Source organism: Lygodium microphyllum, chromosome 15 (assembly GCF_053477565.2).
Source record: "Lygodium microphyllum isolate KBCC chromosome 15, Lygodium_microphyllum_v1.1.10, whole genome shotgun sequence".
NCBI lineage: Eukaryota > Viridiplantae > Streptophyta > Polypodiopsida > Schizaeales > Lygodiaceae > Lygodium > Lygodium microphyllum.
The window spans coordinates 150,757,188-150,780,679 of NC_141149.1; the positions used below are offsets into that span (position 1 = coordinate 150,757,188).

Here is a 23,492-nt window from a genome sequence, read left to right on the forward strand (position 1 = left end):
CTCTTTCTAGCGGGCCACACCCTATCGAAGCATTTGCCATTCTCAAGAGTCAAATCTCATCTCCCATCCCATCTATCCCGCACCCTATCAAAGCATTTGCAATTTTTATCTCCCATCCCCTCTCTCTCACTCTTGCTCTTTCAACTTTACCCCAACCCTCGCACCTCTCGAGTCTCCCTCCCTTTCAACTTTCAAGACTCAAGTTTCAAGAGTCAAGACTCAAGCATCTCTCTCTCTCTCTCTCTCTCTCTCTGGCCTCTTTATCCGTCATCGAAACCATGACTCGTGAGAAGCATGAAGCCTTCAATTTGCATGCGATCCATGTGGAAAGGGACACAAAGAAGTCCAACTCCCACTATTGGACATGCAAGTATTGTGGAAAGCGCTATACAAGCGGTGCAACTCGGCTTCTCCAATATCTTTCCAAGACGGTGGAGCAAGTTGCTCCATGCAAAAAAATCCCTCAAAACATAGTGGAGGAGATTCTCGCCAAGATGAGAGGGGGATCCACAAGAGGAGGAGGAAGTGTCTTATAGGCACCAACTCCTATGCCTACTAACGAGGAAGCATCAAATGTGGGCGTATCTTCAACCGATGCGGGAGAGGCCTCGTGGAGGCTCATGCGGTGCCGGAGAGACAATCCTCTCTCTCTCAATCTCCCGGTCATGTGCATGGATCGGTTGACTTTCTTAGATAAAGGCAACGACTTGCAGACATTGAAATTGCACGCACGGTAATTGAGTGCAATCTTGCATTCAATGTCCTAAAGCAAGAACAATGGAAGATGGTAAAAGCCATTGCCAATGTGGATCCATGTGAAGGATGGACCGGTGTTACATACAATGACATGAGGATGAAAAAGATTGATGAAGAGAAGGAGAGGATTGATAGAGCTCTTGATCCTATTAGGGCCACATGGATAAAATATGGTTGCTTCATTCTCACCGACAGATGGAGTGATCGTAAGAATCGGGGCATCATCAACATACTTGTCTCATGTCCAATCGGCAATTACTTTTTGCGGGCCGTAGATACCGGCAAGAGGGGGAGGAAAACGATGGACGCATTCATCTACCGTGGCGCCAGTGTACCCTGAAACGGCGTTTCGGAGAGTCCGAAACGGACCGGCCGTTTCGGACCGGGACGGAAACGGGAGCATGCCGTTTCGGGATCCTACGGCCCGCCGGCCCCGTTTTGCGTGGTTGTCCAGCGGCGTGATTCTCCTTCCCCACTTCGTCTCGACTCTTGCTCGCGTAGCTCTTCTTCTTCCCCACCTCGGACCTATAGCAACGATTCTCCTTCTCCACCTCGAACCTGCAGCTGCCACCTCCCGTCTCCTCTTCCTCTTCCTCTTCTCCTTCTTCTTTCTCTTCCTCTAAGCTCTTCTTCTTCTCCTTCTCCTTCTCCTTCTTCTTTTTCTTCTTCTTCTTTCTTCTTCTCCTCCTCCTTTAATCCATTACCTAGGTCTTGACTCCTAAAGGCTAATCATATCATGGCACCGGACCCATATTGGAGGCACGTCACTCCTATCAAGGGATACGAGGGCTCCGGCGGATCAAAAAAGTGGCGGTGCAACTATTGTGGATTGGAGAAATCAGGGAGTGTAACGCGCGTGAAAGACCACTTGGCTTGCGTTCCCAACAAAGACATCGGGCCTTGCGCAAATGTGCCGGCAGAAGTAACAGTAAGTCTCCATCTTTGGCGCCGAAAGCGTATGGGTATTGAGCTAGAAGAGGATGAATCAACGCCACATGGGCCTAATGAAGCACAAGTGGGGCAAAGAGAGGCTAGTGGGCCTAGTGGTGCTAGCCAAATTGGAGGTGCCAGTGGCCCATCAAAAAGAAGTGCATCCATATCCGTATCGAGTCCAAGTGCAAAAAGGACCCCGTTGCCATCTTCTAGTGGTGGTGGGCAAAAGGGCTCCTTGCATGGTACAAGTGTCCATGCAGGACTTCAAAGGTAGGCAATTGTAGAGGCAACTAGGGAACTCATATGCTTATTTATTCGGTGTGCTATCCCTATCAATGTGGCCACTACACAGCAATGGAAGAAGACAATCAGGGCAGTAAGCTGCATAGGGTGTGAGTGTCCATCCGCAGATGCATTACGCACACGGGAGCTTCGAAAGGAGAAAGCATCCATAGAGGCTCAATTGGAGCCCTTTAAGGAGACATGGTTGAAATATGGATGCACAATATTATGCGATGGATGGTCAGATATGTGCCGAAGGAATGTTTACAATGTTTTCGTGTCTTCATGTAAAGGCACCATGTTCGTTAAGCCCATTGATGCCTCTGCCTCAGGTCTTACCATCACAGGAGCTTTCATTTGGGAGCACATGCGACAGGTCATCATGGACATAGGAGTCCAAAATGTGGTGCAGGTGGTGACAGATAATGGAACCAATTGTGTGTCTATGGGACGTATGCTTGAGGAGGAGTTTCCTAGCATAGTATGGACTCCATGTGCATCCCATTGCCTTGACTTGCTTATTGAAGATGTTGGGCAAATATCTTGGGTGGATGACATTTTCAAGACGCCAACAAGCATGGTAAGATTTGTGAAGAAGAGGCCATCCGCCACAAGCATATTTTGAGCCAATAGCATACTTGAGCTATTGAAGCCCTCCACCACTCGATTTGCTTATATGTTTATTGTATTGGAGAGGTTGATACGGATCCGCCCAAATTTAATACGGACCATTGCATGCCAGGAATGGCTCACATGGAGTGAGAGAGTCTTCAAAGGCTCTTGCTTTTAGACGCAATATTTTAAATCAAAGTTGGTGGCTTGAGGTAGAGGCATTGGTGAAAAGTCTCACTCCTATTTATACTGTATTGCGCATCACTTATATGGAGGAAAGTACTTTTGGGCTTCTATATAAGTATATGGATAAAATTGGCAAGGCCTTGCTTCGCAATAGCTATTCATGAGTCATAAATTCTAATTCATTTTGTTACCTTATATTTTGAAAATTGAGTCTTAATTGTGTTAAGCTGTCTTAAGTTCACTCGTGAGTCGTGACTCATGACTCGTGAAATGTGTAATGAATCATTATTTTAATCATATGGCATGAAGACTCAAAGTTTTGTATGAAATTTGAATATATGTTGTTGTAGGCATTGATATATTTACATACCCACATATTACTGTATTTTTTTTAGTGTACAATCCGAAACACCGTTTCCCCGTTTCCAAAATTTGGCCGAAACTCCGGTTTTTCTCATTTTCGTTTCCCCCAATTCCGAAACTCCCCCGCACTATGCTACCGCCACATTCAACAAGCTATCATTGAGGTATCCATTGGATGGTCGCCATGCTAAATCGAACCAAGGCACATTTTGTATCTAAATGATGAGTATGATGGTTGCTTCATTCTCACCGACGGATGGAGTGATCGTAAGAAACAGGGCATCATCAACATACTTGTCTCATATCCACTCCGCACTTACTTTTTGCGAGCCGTGGATACCGACAAGAGGGGGAGAAAAACGACAGGCGCATTCATCTACCACCACATTCGACAAGCTATTATTGAGATATACATTGCAATTTTCCTTTTAAATTTGTTACCCTTTCTTTCATTATAATAATATCATAATTCGTAATTGAAATTTAATTTATGCATAACTATCTATCTCCCTATTCTAATAAATAATTTCTCTCTAGTATCTATGATCTATCTCAATTCTCTCTTTCCCCCCGAGCTACAAGGCCCCCAACCCCTAGGCCCCATCTCTCTTCATTCTTAAATCTTGAAAGTTGAAACTTGAAAGGCTCAAGTTTCAACTCTCTCTAAAATGTTTCTCTCTCTAATCTCCAATTTCAAAGTATTGTTAGAACTTAGTAATAAGTATACTTACTTGTAATTTGTAAATTATGGTTATAGGTGGACCCCTCAAATGTGGTGCAAGTTGTTACCGACAATGCATCAAATTGTCGGTGCATGGGCCGTTTGCTTGAGGCCGAGTTCTCTACGATTGTGTGGACTCCATGTGCAAGTCATTGTTTGGACTTGCTCATGGAGGACATTGGGAAGCGGGTGAAGAGGGTGGTCCACAAAGCTACATCAATTGTCACATTCTTCACGGTAAAGGTAAAGGTGCTTGTGATGTATCGTGAGCATAGCACATTGGAGTTAAAGAAGCCTTCTTCAACTCGCTTTGCTTACATGTGGATATTGCTGGAGTGCCTTTGTGAGGTGGGGTCCGCCAGACAGTGGTGTCCACTCTATGGAATGAGCGGGATGAGCATGAGACAAAGGAGGCCAAAGCCATGCAGCGCTTGTGCCTTAATGAGTAGTTTTGGCCAAAATTCTGTGTTGTTGTCATTGTCATGACTCCCTTTTATAGTGTTACGTATGAGTGATTGCGAGGGGTCTACCATGGGTCTTCTCATTCACTTCTTTAGAGCGGCATTGGTGGAGGCACGTGCTTGTACAGTAATCACAGAGACACAGCGTGCACATGCTTTAGAAATAGCAGAAAGGAGATGGGTGTGGATACATAAGCCCATCCATGGTTTTGCCGCATTGGTACATCCGGCCTACAAGTCACCGGCCGTCATGGATGATAGAGAGTTCCGTTCGGACCAGCTTGCTTATTTGACTCGTGTGGTCCCTATGGATGATCACAATGTAGTGCTGGAGAAGCTAGGATGCTATGCAAATCAAAGAGGGCATGTGGCTTTTGCTTCTCCCACTTGTTGGAGGAGAGAGTCACTTGTGAAGCCTTTATTTTGGTGGCAAAACTTTGGATACGCACTGGAGACCCTTCAACCCTTAGCCATGAGGGTCCTTGCCCAGGATTGCTTTTTAAGTGCATGTGAGAGAAACTAGAGTGCCTATTCTCTCATTCACACAAAGATTCGCAATCAGCTTAGCACACGACAGTTAGAGTGGCTAGTCTATTACCACACTAACTTACGCATGATGAGAGCTACGATGAGCATGGGTAGTCTGAAGCAAGTAAAGTTTAAACACTTAACCATAACATTTAAAATTTGTTGTTTAAACTTTTAAACTTTAAACTTTGAAGTTTATACTTTACAATTTAGACTTTAGCATTTACAATGATCAATCTTACGTGCATCACTACATTGTGTAGGTGAATGTTGATACATTCAAGTTGGCGCGCGACACTCTTCCGAGTATACATAAGGAGGTGGACGAGGAGGAGATGATTTTTGCAAAGCTCTATAGAAAGCTTTTAGCAGCAAATACTCGTGATACTTGCAATCAACGTGCTCGTGGGCGAGGACTTCGAGTAGGTGGTAGCAGGGGCATGGTCATTCAACGCCCTCCATCATCGAGAGGGGTGGTTCGAGTAGCTTGCAGACATATGTAAGGCGGGGCTCTCATGATGACATCCCCCCCTTGCCTACACAGCCGCCACCTAGGAAGCCATCATTTGATGATGATGGTAACCTCATCGGTGAGGATGGATATAAGTATGTCTCATCATCGAATGCCGAAAAGCCATCTTCAGACTCTCTTGATGAGCACTCAAATGGTTCTGATGATGATAATGATGATGATAGTGATGCCTCATCATAGATTCATAGGTCTCTCTTTTTTTGTATCAGATATACTAGATTGTAGTTGTATCACATGTTTTGTGCAGCCTATGTGACCACAATGGTCACCCTCATATATTCATCTTATTCTGTAATAAAATGGCTATTTTCACTTTAAACATGTATTCTATGATCTATCATTTAATGATTTATGGTTTTTGTTATTTAAAAAATCATCTTTTTTTTTTCATACTAATATTGTATTGTACCTTATAAAATCATAAGGTACCATTTAGTACCGTATTTTATTGTACCGTACCGTATCGTACCTTTTGTACTTGACAACTATGATTAAGGTAAAAAAGTGTATGAAAAATATGAAAGAGATAAGGATAGACATAATGGTGGTAGAGAGGAAACTGGTTTGTACTCCATTACAATTTCCACGTCGGGATGGCTAGTCCATTGTTAAGCTATTGTCCTTCCTGCAAAATCATCAAACTGGTGCACCAAATCTAAAGGGGAAAACTCAAATTTGCCTTCAATTTGCTCTTGAACTCAATACATGAGTATGAGATTGTATTCGGCTCATGAGATCTTGTATGGTCTGTGGGCTCCATGGTAGTCCGAAGACTCTCCGGCCATGTCGAATAGAGGCGTAAGTTGTGAAGTCCACGTCGTGTGTCTCAAAGTCCTAGGCTCGGGAGCATCATAATGATGTGGTAAAGATGTGTTCGAAGTCATCTTACCCTCCTGTTGTTCTTGCTTCTTATGAAGAGCTTCTAGATCAAAGGTCGAGATTTCATGAAAGAGAACCTTTCTCTGATACCATGTGAAGAAATACCCTAACACAAAAACATAGATGAAAGCATACGACAAAGCGTAAACTCAAAAGAACAAAGTTAGGACTAGGGTAACTCAAAGACAATGAACATAACGGAAATCTGAATGAATAAGTGAATATTGAATATACAATGCTCATGTAGTGAAAAAACTGTGCATGAATGAAAACTATACCCCAAACTCTCATATCTTGTGGACCAAGGCAGAGATGTTGAGCGAGTAAGTATGTCACACTCCTGACGAATCCTAAAACGCAATAAAGCAACCTCTAGATGTCAGACAACAGCAAACACAATAGTGTGTGGTGCTGGGTTGACACTAGTTCCATCATAGTCAACAACATTCTCAATGCCAAAGGGCTTGCCTGATTGGCTTGTAGAGGCCCACATCGTCTCCGTAGAGATACTTAAGGATACGAGTCTCGTCCACATCTACGAGCTGCTCCTGATGCAGTGACCACAAAGACCTACTCGTCATAGTTAAGTACTTCAACTACTCCTTGGGTTGTGGACAATGAGTTACCCATCATATGACCCCCATTGATGACAATTTCATTTCTTGAGCCCTTGCAGCCGAGCACGTCAGCGTTGGAAACAACTCCTCGGTCATGATTCAAGCTCACGGTCGCATTAGTTTTGCCACTAACCAAGGCCCAAATCACACTATAATCGATGATGTATACTATGTCCCTTAGCTAGGGATGAACTTATTATCTGTTCAGCAGCTTTGCCAGTTGGGTTGAGTAATCTTCTTCATAGCTACCATAGTCAAGGTTCTTGACTCTCATACTAGTTTAGTAATTGCTCGCGATGAGGCACAACCTACTGGCCTGTACCACACGACATTGTTTCTTTCCGAGCCGACAACCAAGGGCTCTAAGCTCCACTACTTCCAAGCTTTAGCAACTATATGGGAACCTAGGAGTACCGAGCGTCTTTGGCATTTTTGCTCAGCACATCTTGAATACAACTCTCTTTATGAGTTTTTGCATTGACAAATGGTTGATAGCATTCCACATCTAGAGCTACTGGTAGCCATTCCTTTATCAAACACATTGAAGGTTGTGATTCATGAGTTTCTAGATCCCCTACCCCCTTTAGAAGGGGCTTCAAAGGGGGCACTTCTTCCTCTAGTTTTAGAGGGAATCGCCATTCATCATGAAAACATCCACATGCCTTGGTGGCCAGCCTTGGTCTACTTCTGTACAAGATTTATCTAGACTAGAGTCTTGGATGTTTCAGCCATGATTTTGTGAGTATACCTTCGAATCTTGTCCAACATAGAGACAGGAACAATGTCCTCTCTCTCGAGGCCTAGGATCAAGCAAGCCTTTGCATTTTTACCACCATGCAGACAAAGCTGGTGGCTTCTCTCTTGAGAACAAGCTTCGAGCACTCTCAACTATCACCTTGTCTACTATTCTTCCTCACATTTCCTCTCTAATGGAATTTCTTACTCTCTTGGATTATGATTGTTTTCCTCATTATCAAAAACATTATCCTCCTAACTATCCTTAAATCAAGATCCTATTGTGTTTATCTTAATTGTCCATTTAAAAGTTGTATATGAATCGAGAGCATCTCTCTCTCTCTCTCTTCTCTTAGGGCACATTTTTAGGAGCAACCAAAATCATTACATGAATTATGTCACAACACAATTGAAAAAGAATTTGTATCCTTTTTCTTAGTTTGCATAATTAGCTATCTATTGAATTTATTTCCTTTCTAATTACCAGATATCTTGAAATGTGCATTAGAGCTGGCCACTCATGAGTGGTCGCATGTTATGGAAAACCCATATAGTGGCTCAGAAGAACGATGGTGCATATATTTCTATATGTAACTCGTAAGAGATTTCCTGCATTGTTTTTGTAACGCACTCAGGAAGAGCTTTCACATGATACCTATATTCAGGTCCCTAAATTTTAGGAGCCTCAGATTGGCTTGAAATGCTAGTCCTAAACAATAGGCATTCTAAATCGTGTTCTATCAGTGCTTACTAAATTTGCTTTTTTTGTTGATAATTCTCAATCCAAAAAGGAAGGTCATTGAGAAGAGACTAGTGTCCCACCACTTGTCACACCTCGTGATATTTGGTTATGGACACTTGTCTTGTCATACTCCACTTTCCTGCTTGCACTAAGTCTCCCTTTCTCCTATTAACAAAGCTCATTCCTCTCACTCTAGATCAGTTTTCGTAAAAATAGCCCAAAGTTGGTCTTATGAGGGTGTGCAATGGAATAACACTATGAATATATAGAGAGAGGAAGAGAGAGCTTGATATGAACACAAAAAAAAGGAGATATCTACACTGATCTGAAAATAGAATGCTGAATACAATTTGGACTGATCAGTCCCACCATGTAGCCCAAGGTGTCAATAGGGAGTTTTGGGGTGGCATTACTATAAATAGGGAGCAGCCCCAAATTTGGCCAACTCCACTAGGCAGCTGCATTTAATGCAACCAACCTGGTCAAAAACAAGTTGCCAGCCCCTAAATGGGACGCACAAGTGTGAACACAACCTCAAATGCCACTAAAACTAAAATGCACCCAAGATCATTCACTAACCAATAGTGTGAAAACACCAAACTCACTAAAAATTGAAATGCACAATAATGCCAGTGCTGGAAACAATCTGAGCCCCTCCATCTCCATCAAACTCTAACAAAACTCACAAGCAAGAGATGATAAGCATGAGATATACATACTAACACTCCTTCTCTAATCCTAGGTAGTGTCTGAAGACCCAATATCCTCATGTGATGAAGCATAGAAGCTGAAAGCCATAGTTACCTGGAACAGGGAACCGAACCCCCTGGAACGGAGGGAACGTTCAAGGTCGGGGAATGGGAACGGGGGGAACGGCACATGTCTTAAGTGCCCCAAATATGCTCTGCATGACCCAAATTGCCCCAAAGAATGTCCCTCTAATCGCCCCAATACCCCTCAATGCTTGAAATTGACCCAAATGTCCCAAAATTGATTCAATTACCCCCATAGCTCCAAATTGCCTTGAATTGCCCCAACTATCCCAATTTCCCTTGAAATTAGACAATATAAATGAATGAATACCTTGGAATTGAGGATAGGCTGAAATTTGATTGTGATTTGCAAGAGTTGATAATGCATCAAATTTGAACTTTGCATGGACTCCTAATTAGCTTGTGGATTGTCTTGACACTTTGAATCTTCAACCCGAGAGAGAGAGAGAGAGAGAGAGAGATTAGTGTGTGCACATTAGGCAATGGAGATTGGTGAACATGTGGTAGAAGGAATGTGACCCAAGCAAAAAGAAAAAATCGGAAAAAATGTCAATTTTCGGTCAACAGGCCTGGAACGGCTGTTCCAAACAAGGAACGACGGAACAGTAGGGAATGGCCTTGGGAACGACAGGGAACGTTCCCTGGCCGTTTCACCTCCTTGGAGGGTTTGAAACGCGTTAGGCCGTGCCTACAGGCCGGAACGGCCGTTCCCTGTTTCTATGCCGAAAACAAAAGCTTCGTGAAGAAATCCGCTACAAGTCCTCCATGGGACAATAGACCACTACTAGCTCGGAATCCACAATCTGCTCTCAAACATAGTGGTACTACTGTGTCTCGTACAATCATAAAATACAAGGTTCTTCACCAAAACTAGGACACCTTGGTTATCCACGCATAGCTCTCTGGGCTGTCTATGGAAATCCAATCCCTGCCAACATCTGGTAAAGCCATACTGCCTTCTATGCGATAGAGCAAATGGCACACTACTTAGTCTTTGTCGAACATAAGGCCACAGGAGGCTACTTCTTGCTATCCCATGAGATAGCTCCTAATCCAAGGAAAAAAGCAAAACTTGTCATGGAGTATTAAGTCTGGAGCTTCGACATCTCTAATCCCATCTAAGTCACTCCAACCTACTAGAGTGAGTCCCTCTCTCTATATATGATTATTAGCACTCGTGTGTCTTGCATAGTCATCTCCTATCTATGAGCCTCATCCTGAGTCAAGTGGGGACATTAGAAGCTCTAACACTCAATCTGTCATGTGTTTTAATGGAGGTGGTGGATCTTTTACAACATGCATTTCTTTTTCAGTCAGTTTTAGGTGTGTTCATGCTATGGTTATTTTCCAGCTCAATGCATTTCTTTTTCAATGGATCTAGACTATGTTCACACTCATAGGATGAGGCTTCCAAGATTTTTAACGGCAATCAATATTTTCTTGATTATTTTATTGATAATGTGCGGATGGTGAAACCATCTTTTCTTCTCACAAAGGGTGGTAATGACCTAATTAATCAACAATTACACCAAGCATAATTCACATAAATTGAAAATGCAAATGTTACCACTTAATCTTAGACAATGGGGAGCTTGTTGGCCCCAAAAGCGAGCACCCCTTGTAGTATTTATTTATCTTTTATTACAAAGGGATGAAGTACATTGAGATTCTTCAATCTGCTTCACTCTCCAACTGTCCCTTACTATTAAAAATGACCAACAAGCCTTCAAACTAATTTGTCCCTTGGTTTGCTCATGGATTGGCTTTCAATCATGCTCTTTGGGTGACAAATTCAGCCCCAAATGTTTGCTAGGTGAATGGCCATTTGAATCTCCTAAAATTGCCCCAATTTCAATGACACAAATTCAAGTCTCTAGGCCTTCAAATTTTTAGCACACTTTTCAAGGTAACTGTCAAACCCTAATTTGTGTTGTAAATTAGGGCTTATAGCAAAAATTCACCAAAATCTCTATTTCCAATGGCTGAATCTATTGGAAATTGCTGAGAAAAGATGAGAGAGAATGCTGAGGAGAGAGGAAATTCAGACTTCCATCGCAAGAAAATGAAAGAAATCAACTGCTGCCCTATCTAGTGTCACAACTCTAAAGAAACAGAATTTCTATCCTTTTTCATTAATTTGTCTATATAATGATTTATTAAATTTGTTTCATTTGCACTAATTAGATATAAAGAAAAGTGCATTGGAGCTGGCCACTGATGAGTGGTCACAGGTTATGGTGGACCCACGCGGTGGGTTAGAGAAAAGATAGTTCACACTTCCACCTATAAGGCCCGATTGGGCGCCTGAGACCAGAACTCACGCATATCAGGGTTAGACTCGCACACAGAAAGGATTGATGCCTTAAAGTGTGGGCTAGATCCACCAGAACAGACAGTTACAATCAACAAGATGGCATGATCATGAAATGCTTGTACAATGTGCATGTGTGGGCTGAAAGCTTGAAATGCACATTTCTTTGCATAGGAAAGTCACATGAAGATTCTGATACCGTTTTTGCGATGTACACGGAAAAAGCTTTCATATGACACCTATATTGGGGAGTCCCTAAATTTTAGGAGCCTCGAATTAGCCTAAAAATGCTAGTCCTAAAAAATAGGAATGACATTCTAAAAATAGTAAATTCTGTACTCTGACTGTGCTTACTAAATTTGGTTGTTTCTATTCTTGACAGTATTCAGCCCAAAAAGGAAGGACATAGAGAAGAAACAAGTGTCAAGACACTTGTCACACAAGTTTCCAAGTGTCCCACCACTTGTCACATCTCATGACATGTGGCGGGACACTTGTCTTGTGCTACTCCACTTTTCCCTTTTGTACTAGCTCCTCCCTCTCCTATAAATAAGAGCTCGTTTTTCTTCATTCAGCAACATTTTTCTTTGCTGTAAACTCATGTACAGCACCCACAGATAGCCAGAAACTGGCCCCATCCATCCGCATCATCATCCCCCACTTCTCCATTATCAAATTATTCCATATTCCCTCTTCTATCACTGTTGTTTTACAAGACAGCAAGCCTGTAAATTCATTACAGCACCTCCTTCTCGAGCTCTTTCTTCCATTTTAGCAACAAGAAGCAAGCCCTATCCATGTACTCCTGACCAACGATGGAGAAAGGCTGACTTCCCCTCTTTCTTCTCTCATACTGTAAAGAAATCAGTTCTTATCATTGCATAATAGATAATGCATGTGTGTTTGTACATCTTTGCATGATCTTGTGAGAGTGAGAATTACTTCTCCTCACTCTCAGGTTGATTGTAACTGAGCTCTTCCCTAAGGGACTTGGGTTGAGCAGAAATACATTCCTTGGGGAGGGGGAGAGGGGGGAGGTTTGCCCATCTTCAACCCTCAATCTTGTCTCCATTACTTTTACATTTTCATGGCTGTAATTTTGTGAGTAATTTTCATTTTCAGCTTTAAGTGTTCATTCTCTTTTGTATTAAATCTCGAAAACAAGCGAATATCATAATTGTTAAGCATACTACGTTGTTCGGGGCGTTTACAATGGTATCAGAGCTTTGGCTCGGTCCTCACCCCAACACTGGTAGTGCTTACAATTATAAGTTTGTTTGTTTGCAGCCCTTGCATTGAGTGCTTGAGCATATTTTTCTTAGAGTCTCAATGGATCAGTCAAGTGCTATCCTTCAAGCCATTCAAAGTCTTAGAGAGGAGAATCAGCAAATTCGTAAGCAACTTCTCAAACTAGAAAAAGTTGAGAATCCCAAAGAATTCAAGGAAAGAAGCCCATCTGCTTCAAGGAGACAAAGTCATACCAATGAAAGGAGCCGATCAAGAAGTCCAACTACTTCTAAGAGGCAGTCCCATTCTACTTCAAGACAAAGAAAGAGATCGCGTCGAAGCTCATCCTCTTCTTCAAAGTCATCTGGCGCCTACTCTGATGGACTCTCTTCTAGTGACGAAGAGTCACACCCTTCTCATGGAAGACCTCATCATCGTCAAAGGCGTCGACATTCTTCACCCTCGTCTCCATCTTCATCCCCAACAAGCACTTCATCATCTTCAACCTCAAGATCCGGACATGGACGAAGGCATAAGAAAAAGAAGAAGACTAAGTCACTATCTCAACTTGAAAAGAAGATCAAGTTCAGTATGTATGATGATTCCCGAAATCCTGATCTTCTTCTGAAGTTTATTCGTCAATTTCAAATTTTGTATGGTCGTGACAAGTATAAAGAAAAAGAAAATATTAAGTTTGCAACTTTACATTTGACCGACTTAGCCCATACTTGGTGGACGGGGTTGGAATATGATCATGCTGCCCCAAAATCATGGCGGTCCTTTGTTCGCATGATACAAAGCCAATTTCTTCCTGTTCATTTCAAAAGAGATGTAAAAATGAAATGGGATCGGCTTTGACAAAGGAAAAATGAGTCACTTGGTGACTATACCAAGAGATTTTGGGAGCTACTTTTGAAGGTTCAACATTTCAAGAAGATCAGCAGTTCGGAAAAGCTTAGGAAGTTTCAAGGAGGTTTGCATTTTAAACTTCGTACTGCTCTTAATCATTATCATTGTTCTAGTCTCAGAGAACTCATTGACCATACTGAGACATGGGAAATGGAGCACAATGGCAACAAATCATTCCAAAAGAATGATAAGAAGAGAGTAGCTGATGATGAGGAGTATTCAGCCCCAAATGAAGGACAAAAACAGCGGCAAAAGCAACCATCAAATCAAAAGAAGATGAAGCCCTATGCACCTTCTAATGCTCCTCAATTTCGCTCCAATCTATACCCACAAGCAAAGCAACTTTCCGAAGAAGAAAAGCAGCGCTTCACGAAAGAAGGGAAGTGCTTTAAATGTGGACAAACAGGCCACATAGCGAAGCAATGTCCAAACAAAAGACAAAGCAAGATTTCTGACAACAAGCCTAAGTCGCCAGTAAAAATCAATGCTATCAATAATGTAGTTGCAAACACAACTCGCACTCCGGAGATGCGCAAATTATTAAAAGCTTGGGGACAGTTGCAAGGTAAGCAAACACTATTCTTGATAGATCTTGGGGCGAATGAAAATGTCATTTCCTTGCAATTAGCTAAAGAGCTTGAATTAAAGAATGAAGAGATGGACACTCTGGTAGAAGTTTGCCAAGCTTTAAATGCCGATGAAGGTGACACAGTGAAGACTGTGACACCCTACATTGGCAAGCTCAAGTTTCAAATTCAAGGCTACAATGACGAAGATACCTTCTGTATCGGAGACCTTGATGGTTGCGATGTGATTCTTGGCATACCCTAGAATCATAGAGTAGATTCAACCATCTTCTCTCAGAAAAAGAAGGTAGAACTCACCAACAAAGGCAAGAAGTACGAGATCCAAGCTGGAGTTTCTGGAGACACCATACCTATAGTAAGCCATATACAAGTCTCTAGAGCAATTAAGGATTGTGTTCAATGTTGTTTGCTTTATGTCACTGATGTAAAAGATAATATGAATGCTGAAAACCAAGAGCGACTTCAACTCTTGGAAAAGTATAAAGATTGTTTTTCGAAAGGTCTTCCTTATCAGCTTCCCCCAGAAAGGCAAGAAGACCATCATATTGATATTATTCCGGGCAATTCTCCTCCTAATATAGCACCATACCGTGTGAGCCGTCCTCAACAAGAAGAAATCAGAAAGCAAGTCGAAGACCTACTCAACCATGGGCTAATTAGGCCAAGTAGCTCACCATTTTGTTCACCGGTTCTTCTTGTTCAAAAGAAAGATGGCACATTCAGGATGTGCATTGATTATCGAGCCCTCAACAAAATCACTGTGAAGAATCGGTTTCCTATTCCCAGAATTGACGACATTTTGGATCGTCTAGGAGGCTCAAAGGTTTTCAGCTGCATTGATCTAAAGAGTGGTTATCATCAAATTAGGGTAATACCACAAGATGTACACAAAACTGCTTTCCGCACTTCATACGGTCTTTATGAATTCTTGGTGGTTCCTTTCGAATTAACCAATGCACCAGCCACCTTTAATCGAATGATGAAGCGCATCTTTAGAGAGCATCGACAATATGTCGGTACTTTCTTTGATGATATTCTTGTCTTTAGCAAGAATGAAGAGAAGCATCATCAGCACTTGGAGATTGTTCTACAATTACTTCAACAAAATCAACTCTTGGTAAATGGTAAAAAGAGTGAATTTTTCATGCCTAAAATAAATTACCTTGGGCATGTCATCTCTTCTGAAAGGATTCAGATGGATCCTGAAAAGATCCAAGAATGGCCTCATCTTCATGATGTACATGAGGTGCGATCGTTTCTTGGCTTATACTCTTATTACCGCCGCTTCATCAAGCATTTTGCACATATGGCTTCTCTACTTCATGACCTTACAAAGAAGAAGACCTCTTTCCAATGGAAGGAAAAAGAGAAGGCAGCCTTCGCAAGGCTGAAAACAGCTCTTACTTCTGGACCTGTTCTTATCATTCCAGATTTGGTAAAACCATTTGTGGTGGAAGCAGATGTTTGCGATGATTGTATTGGTGCAGTGCTAAATCAAGAAGGCCATGCCGTAGCCTTTGAAAGCCGCCGTCTAAATGATGTGGAGAAAAGGTATGACATATATGAAAAGGAGCTCTTAGCAGTGGTTCATGCTTTGAAGATATGGAAACATTATCTTTTAGGCAATGAATTCCTTATTAAAACTAATCATCAGAGCTTGAAGTATTTCAAGACTCAAAAGCATTTGCAGGAGAAACATGCAAATTGACACAAGGTAAGGGATTGATAGCTGCAAATAAATGTTACATTTGTGAACAGGAGGGTCACATTGCAAGGGATAGAGAGTGGGGAGAAGCTGAATAAAAGGTTGTCTAAAGGCTGAGAAAAAGGGCAGATCTGAAAATCAGCCTAAAAAGAGGCCAAAACAGCAAAAAAAGGGCTCGGAACATTGACACAAGGTAAGGGATTGATAGCTGCAAATAAATGTTACATTTATGAACAAGAGGGTCACATTGCAAGGGACTATTCCAATAGGCAACCACCTAAAAAATCAAAAAAACACGGAGATCCTAAGCAAAAGAAGCCCAAAAAATCAATGGGATTAGAGCGCAATGTTGTTAGTGATCAGCCCAACGATGATGCTATTAAGTTGTGCAAAGCATGGGGCAAAATAAGGGATCAGCATGCATTGATTTTCTTTGATACTAGTGCACAAGCTAACTTCATCTATGTAGACATAGCAGCATGTCTAGGAATCAGAGAGGATGAGATGGGACCCATGGGGGAAGTTGGAATGGCATAAGCCTATCACACCACTCGTTGAAAAGCTTCGATTACATATACAGGGATATGTGGACAGCGAAGAGTTCTTCATTGCTCCGCTTGAGGGTTATGATGTATTGCTTGGAATGCCATGGTGTCATTGTATGCATACAGTGATTGATTCTTGTGCAAAAGAGATCACCATTCAACATAAGGGAAATAGACTCACACTTGATGTAAAGTTAAAAGGGAAATCTGTCCCTGTTGTATCTACACGTACCATTTCTAAAGTAATGAAAAATCATCTTTCAACGTACTTGGTTTTTACAAAGGATAAATATGATGGTGAGTGTTGGGCATATGTCTAAGTTAGAGGAGGATCGCATGTCATTTTTGAAAATGTATACTAAGTTACTACCCAAATCATCCATACTTATCTAGTCATCATGCCCATGTCACCCAATATTGCCTGTTTGAAGTTGAATATACTAAATAAACCTACATTGACAATTAACTTCTCGCAGATCTTTCTCACTCAAAAGCACTCCCACAATAGTGGAATTTTGTTGCCTCCTACAGAAGACGCACATGGGGTTGGGTTCTTTAAAGATACTGGTGTTTTCTTTTTGGTAGGCAGCATCAGAAAGAGAACCCTCCACATGAGGAGTTTTAATCTAAAGGCTAGGGTAGCCTTCTAGACTCTCTTGCACCTTCTCTCCCAGACTTCTAAGGAGTCAAAGGGAAAAGAATACCTGAGTTGGCTTATGGAAATCCTTCCTCTTCCTAGCCTTGTCAAGCCTAACTCTTTCAGGGGTTTTTAGAGCACGAAGAGGGAGGACATTTAGAGGGGTAATTGTAGTGGGCCAGGTCTCCTTGTGCCCAAAAATTTCTACTACCCAATTGAGCTCTTCATCAGAGACAGTGTTAGCAGTCATGTTTGTCATGCCTTGTCATCTCCTGCCTGTGAGCCTCAGTCTGAGTCAGACGAGGACATTAGGAGCTCTGACATGTCTGTCGTGTGTTATGATGGGGGAGGCTAGTCACTCTCGACTGGCTGTCTTAGGATGTGTATTTCTTTTTGGCCTCTTTTAGTGGGCAGCCATTGGCTGCCCGGCCACTTTTTGGTCACTGATGTGGGGCGCCCATTTTAGGGCATTTTTAGGGTTTGCGCCCATTTTAGGGTTAGGGTTAGGGTTTGTCCTTTTGCCTATTTATAGACAGCCCCCTCCCCACTTGATCACTTGTCTTGCAGACTTCGACACTCCTCCCCCGTGGTGGTGCTGCCATCATCATCAGCCTGATCTGGGGCCCTCACTGACGCTGTGGGCTGCGTGCAGGGACTGATCAGTCCATTTCAGTGTATTCAGCATTCATTTCAGTCAATGCAGATTTCTCTTCCTTATTTTCTGCTTTCTCTCTCTCTCTCTCCCTCCGTGTTCGTATTCCCTCTTCCGCAGCGCACTCTCACATGGTATCAGAGCCGAAGGAGAGTACACGGAGCTGAGTTTTACGCAGGAGAACACCCACAACTTTGCGTTTGCTGGTCAAGACGTCTCCAACAGCTGAGGCATCATCTTCTGCACCATCTCCTTGATCAAGGCGGCCTGTTTTGGTGTCACATATTTGCGTTTGCTGCTGGCGCCTTCTCCAGTGGCTGCCACGTTATCACCAACCTCTTCCTGCTTGCGTTTTCAGCCTGGGCGGCCCTCCTCCAGCTGGGCGACACTCCTCCAGCCTGCGCCTTGCTGTTCTGGCTGTTGTTCCATCTTCAGGCGGCTCTTTTCCTGCTGGCGACCTATTCCCAAGCTGCGTTTTGAGGCAGAAGGCTGTTTTTTCTGTGGTGATTGCATCGTTAGCACTTGCGTTTGACATCATCCTTGCGTTCTGTGCAAGGCAGCCAGCTCAGGAGCTTTTGGTGTTTGTGTTTCGACACCGGCAACCTTCCCCTGTTGTGTTTGGTGTTTGTAGATATCGAAGATGTCTTCTCATCAGTTTACGGGCTTTGATGACTCAAATGACGAGCTTTTGTCTCGACACTCATCTAAACGGAGGCGTGATTTCTATCACGAGGACCGTCGTCCGGAGTCTATTCCTCTTTCCCATCCCCCTTCTATTCATGTATCTCGACGAGCCCCTTCCAGTGGGCCGAAGATGCAGCCTTTGGTACCCCCTGTACAGGTACCCGTACTTCCTCAGCTGCCCAAAGAGGACCGGTTGGATGGCTCCAACTTTTCTCTATGGTCCTGCAAGGTGGAGTGTATCTTGGACTCCTTCGATCTTTGGGAGCTTGTTTCTGTTCCTATTCCCCGGCCTAAGGTGGATCCCGTAGATGGGACATCTATGGATCGTGCAGCATTATGGGATCGGCTCAATTCTAGAGCCAGATCTTTCCTCTTTCTGAGTTTGCAGGATTCTGTCCTTGTTCATGTTCACAGGTTGAAGACTGTAGCAGACGTGTGGAGAAAGCTCGCGTCTCTCTATCAACAGAAGACGTTTGCCCACCGGATAACTCTCGAAAAGAAGTTGCGGATGCTCGCTATTGATGATAGTCCTTCCATGAAGGACCACATCAACAGATTACAGGATATGAGGGATGAGCTTGCATCCCTCGGTCGGACGATATCTTCTGAAGACATGGCTATGATTCTCTTGACTCAGCTGCCATCGCCTCGGTTTGATGTCTTCTACACCAGCCTTCTTACATCGAGGACCCGTGAGAAGCTTCTATGGGAGGAGCTATCCCCGCTTGTCTTGGAGCATGACGAGCGACTCAGAGAGGTCAGTGCTAGTGGATCCGACTCCACTAGAGCCTTTGTTGCAGGTTCGGGAGGACAGAAGAATAAGAAGAAGTCAAAGGCTAAGAAGAAGGACAGTTCTTCAAGCTCTGACTCAGATTCAGAGAGACCGAAGTGCCCACACTGTGGGAAAGGGACACATCCCGAGGAGAAATGCTGGAAGAAGTACCCTCACCTTCGTCCGGGAGTGAAGGGTGGATCTACATCGGAGCCTTCTTCTACCTCTACACTCGCTGTTACCCATGAGTCAGTGTTCCTTCATATCCATGCTTTGGAGGAGGATCCTTCTTCTGTGGCTGCAGTGTCTTCTGCGCAGCCTTGGTTAGTGGACAGTGGTGCTTCGAGTCATATGACTCCCCGAGGTGATTTGTTACAGGATCTCCGTCCATCAAAGGGTTCAGTCACTGTTGGTGACATTTTATCAGTGCCTATTAGTGGTGTTGGCACATTGCCTTTGTTTACTGACCGACCTTCGAGCTCCTTTTCACAGGCCCTACATGTTCCGAATTTGGGCCTTCCCCTCCTCTCAGTTTATGGTCTTACGAGGCTTGGCACACGAGTGATCTTCACCGAGCATGCCGTTGTTATTGAGGATTCTTTTACAGGAGCTATCTTATCTACAGGTTGGCAAGAGAGCAGGCTTTACAGGCTCCATTCCCCTTCTTTGATGCAGGGTCCTCCGAGGCAGTCTATTGCTACACCCGTTCCTGCTTGTGCACCTTCTATTCCACAGGTTCCTTCCCATCCCCCACCTTCTCCTCCGGTGGTTCCCTCGTACCCCCCATCCCTTTCAGAGGGGGACGATCTCGGTGATTCGGCTGTGGATTCCCTGGCCCCTAGTGTTTTAGAGGGGGATTCCCAGGATCGTGAGGAGTTCCTTCAGCGGCAGTCTACATCGACGGACTTCATCGACCTTGGCATTCCTCTTGCCACCCCAGGATCTGTTTCTCCCTTGGCCTTCAGCCACATCCAGGATCTGAGAGGGGGTGTTAGCAGTCATGTTTGTCATGCCTTGTCATCTCCTGCCTGTGAGCCTCACTCTGAGTCAGACGAGGACATTAGGAGCTCTGACATGTCTGTCATGTGTTATGATGGGGGAGGCTAGTCACTCTCGATTGGCTGTCTTAGGATGTGTATTTCTTTTTGGCCTCTTTTAGTGGGCAGCCACTGGCTGCCCAGCCACTTTTTGGTCACTGATGTGGGGCGCCCATTTTAGGGCATTTTTAGGGTTTACGCCCATTTTAGGGTTAGGGTTAGGGTTTGTCCTTTTGCCTATTTATAGACAGCCCCCTCCCCACTTGATCACTTGTCTTGCAGATTCCGACACTCCTTCTTCCCCGTGGTGGTGCTGCCATCATCATCAGCCTGATCTGGTGCCCTCATTGACGCTGTGGGCTGCGTGCAGGGACTGATCAGTCCATTTCAGTGTATTCAGCATTCATTTCAGTCAGTGTAGATTTCTCTTCCTTATTTTCTGCTTTCTCTCTCTCTCTCCCTCCGTGTTCGTATTCCCTCTTCCGCAACGCACTCTCACAGACAGAGCACTCTTGAACTAGTTCCCCATAAAATTTCCACCCAGCCAAAGTCACCTCTTCACAAATCCATCCATTTGTGGAGTCCTTTTGTACTAATTTTCCTAGGCAACCCCCTATTAACCAAGATAAAACAATACTCCACCTAATAAGCCACCCTACAGAGTCACTGCAGCCCAGTAAGAGAAGATTTGGTGTCCAATGAATGAGCTGTTAGAAAAAGGGTCGATTCAACCCCTTTTTGTTCTCTCATGCTTTCGGTGCAAAAAAAGGATGATTCATGGTATATATGCATTGATTATCGTGCTCTGAACAAGATCACAATAAAGAATTGGTTTCCAATACTTCGGATAGATGATGTTATGGATAGATTGCAAGGGGCAGCCATATTCAGCTATATAGATTTGAAAAGTGGGTATCATCAGATATGCATTAGACCGGAGGATAGGCCTAAGACAACGTCAGGACATCTTTTGGGTTACATGAGTTTCTTGTGATGCCTTTTGGACTTACAAATGCCCCTACTACTTTTAATCATATGATGAATCGCATCTTCAAGCCACATGGAGCATTTGTGGGCACTTTCTTTAATGACTTGATTGTCTTCTGAAAGAATGAGGCAAAGTATAGAAAGCACTTGGACATTGTGTTCAATAAATGCATAAGCAAAGGCAGGTTATCAATGACAAAAAATAGTAAATTCATTTTGCATAAAATCCACTTTTTGAGGCATATTGTATCGACTAACGGTATTTATATGGACCCTGCAAAGATTAGGGCGATATAATCATGGCCACTTTTGAAAAATATGCATGAGATCCACAACTTCTTGGGTTTATGTTTCGCTACAAGAAGTATCTACGCGAGTTTGCTAAAATTACATCTCCATTGCATACTTTACAAAAGAAGAATTACCATTTAAATGGACAGTAGTGGAAATTTCAGCATTTGAAAAGTTAAAGGAAAAGACTTAAAATCATGTACTTATCTTGTCCGATCTAAGGAAGCCATCCGTCATTCAATGTGATACATGTAATAACAGTAATGGGGCTGTTCTTATGCAAGATGGCCATGTTATGGCTTACGAGAGCTGAGTTCTCCATGGTGTAGAGAATGAGCATCTAGTTTCACTTTCTAAAATCGCTTATTATATGGGCTTCTCGTCAATGTGACTATCTAAGCGTAAAAGTCTTAGTCATCTGAGCTTTCTAGTCAATCTAACCACCCGACTAAACCTCTAATCTCTTGGGCATCTTATCAATGATGACCCAAGTATAATTATAGGGCATTCTTGTGAGAGCGCACAACGGAAGAAGAACACGAACACAGAGGAGGAGAGAGAGACAGTAGAAAATGAAGGAAGAAAATCTGCACTGACTATAATGAATGCTAAATACAAAACTGTGGACTGATCAATCCCTGCACGCAGCCCGAAGCGTCAGTGAGGGCACCAGATCAGGCTGATGATGACGGCAGCACCGAAGACGGAGGAAGATGACGGAGTCGGAGTGTGCACCTGCCAAAGAAGGAGGGAAGATGATAATACAACTGACTGCCAAGTGGAAAATGGCTATAAATAGCCAAAAAACCCAAAAACTGGCCGACCTGAAATTTGAGGCCATAAATATGTCCGACCAGCATTTAATGCTGATCCAACCAGCATTTAATGCTGGTAAAAATGCCAGGAATGCTCAGAAAAATCCCAAAAAGAGTGGACAATGTCCGGCAGGTGAGGCAGGCTGAAGAATGCAGAAACTGCCCCGGGAAATGCACATAAAATCCCGACTAGAGGAGAAAATGCACTGAAATGCAATAAACTGAGTGCTCTAGAATGAGCTACCTCCTCCGTCAAAACAAGTGATAGACAAGTCAGAGCTCCTAAAGTCCTCATCTGACTCAGACTGAGGCTCACAGGCAGGAGATGACAAGGCATGACAAACATGACTGCTACAATTCTGGCCATTGGCCACCCTTAAATAGAAAGATGAATATTTAATCATATCTTGAAACACTTAAATAATACAAATCGCCTTTCAAAGTACTCGAGCATCAAATTAATTTGGAATCATTTAGCCAATATGTCTTGGTAACAATTGATATACAAAAGGTTTGTTACATAGAAGGACCCACATTTTAGTCTAAGCCAACATTATCAACTTGTTGTCCATGCTACATGCCTTGTCTAAAATCAAGCATTGCATTTTTCCCAACACTTTGTGAATTTTCAGATCGAGAGGCATCATCCCTGCTTGATCTTGTCTCATTATCTAAAGGTATTCTTGTTGTGATACATAGCCAAATACAATTTCAGTACTGGAGAAAAGCTTTTGACCTACAATCAAGTGCCTCAAGTCCACCAAGTCAAGGGAATTGATGTATCCCAGAGATGGAACCATAAAACTAGCCTTTCTACTCGGATAGGGTGATAAATAACCTGATTAAGCACTAGTTATAGCAAGCATAAAATTCACGTAAACTAAAAATGTACACTTTACCACTTTAAACATGAACACTGGATACCTATTGGCTCTAAAACTAGCGTCCGTTGTGGTATTTCTTTATCTTGTATTGCAAATGGAAGGAGAGTACAATAGAGATCCTCTAATCTCCTCCGCTAATCCAAGTGCCCCTTGCTGTCAAAACTAACCAACAAGCCTCCAAACCAATTTACCTCTTGGTTTGTTAGGGATTGACCTTTACCCTGCTCCTTGAAAGACAAATTCAAGCCCAAATCTAATATTGGTTGGCTGGCCTCTTGAATCTCCTCGAAATTCCTCAATTTCAGCTATTGGAATTCAAGTCCTAAGCC

General features: G+C 43.0%; 1 protein-coding gene and 1 pseudogene across 2 annotated transcripts in view; one reads left to right on the forward strand and one right to left on the reverse strand.

Annotated features, from left to right (window-relative positions):
• The window catches only part of LOC148025220 (uncharacterized), a 34,256-nt gene that overhangs the window by 6,865 nt on the left and 3,899 nt on the right, over window positions 1-23,492 (reverse strand). The window lies entirely within an intron of this gene.
• On the forward strand, window positions 1,493-2,933 carry LOC148025221 (uncharacterized; annotated as a pseudogene).